This window comes from Myotis davidii, unplaced genomic scaffold (genome assembly GCF_000327345.1).
Source record: "Myotis davidii unplaced genomic scaffold, ASM32734v1 scaffold512, whole genome shotgun sequence".
Taxonomy (NCBI): Eukaryota; Metazoa; Chordata; class Mammalia; order Chiroptera; family Vespertilionidae; genus Myotis; species Myotis davidii.
Genome location: NW_006284323.1, coordinates 2,395,636 through 2,396,826, shown reverse-complemented (window position 1 = coordinate 2,396,826; position 1,191 = coordinate 2,395,636).

The window sequence follows — 1,191 nt, the reverse complement described above, 5'->3', positions numbered from 1 at the left end:
CTGCTGCTTAGCCTAACTTGAATTAAATATGGTAAATAAGAGGGCCGCAGGCAGGTGCCTGTTAACTGGAGACCCTGTGTCTCACTGTTTCTGAGTTGCCTGGCAAGGATTTGCCTGCCATGTGTGTTCTGCTCTTCAACTCCCTATAAACCGGCCACTCTCATCTCTGAAATCTAATCCCCCGTTCCCACCCACTCCTCCTCCCTCCTTTGTCCAAATAGTGTCTTATATACCCAATGTCGCCTCCCTGTCTTTGGAATTTTCATGGAATTATCATGCCTAGGTGAATTCCCCGTGGGAATGTGCATTAAACTTTGACTTTCTCCTGCTAATCTGTCTCTGTCCATCTGATTAATTAGCCCAGTCTAGAAGTTAAACGGTGGGAGGGAAAGTATTAATATTTTTCTTTTTTTAGCCCCCACGATTTTAAAACCCCTTTTAAACAAAAATGCATTCCCTCGCAGCGCTGGAGCCCGGGAGTGCGCGGTCAGGGTGTGTGCAGGGTGGGTCTGCAGAGGTCTCCGTAGATTAGGACCCTGTGTCACACACACAGCCCTACCCTCCTCTTCCCAAAAGGACACGCCCGATCGGACAGGGCCGCTCTATCAGCCTCATTCCAACCAATCAGCTCCAACTAGTCACCGGCGGAGGTGCTGGGCGCCAGGGCTCCCACATGAATTCGGGGGACACCGGACTGCAATCAGTAGGGGTGATCCTCTCTGTAGCCTGGCCCCCAGGACCCTGAGCACTACGCCTGCCATCCGGCCCCTAATCCGGCCCTTCGTGTCTCACCACCACCGCTCCTCCTCTCACCGCCATCTCCCCTCTGGTCCGGTTCCTCTCAAACCCAAGCAGGACGTCCCCCAGCATTCTCCTCCCTCCCCGTGTTCAATCAGACACTAAGCTTAGCACTGCCAGGAAGAGACTGTTCAGACCACCTTAAAACCGGATGATCCCGGTCATCCGGGTGGGCCCCGCTTAGGAACCGGAGCCCTGACAAGGCCGAGGCCCCACGCGGCGCTCCTCCCGAGACCGGGGGACGGTCGGGGGCGCCCCTACTCCATTCCCCGCTTCCGAGGGCACTGGAGGAGGGGTCTTCACCGAGGAAAGGTTCCAAAGGCAGTGCCGGTTCCCCGGGGAGGTGCGGGGAAGGAGGCGCGCCTGCACCTCTCCGAGCTCCGCGGACCCGGC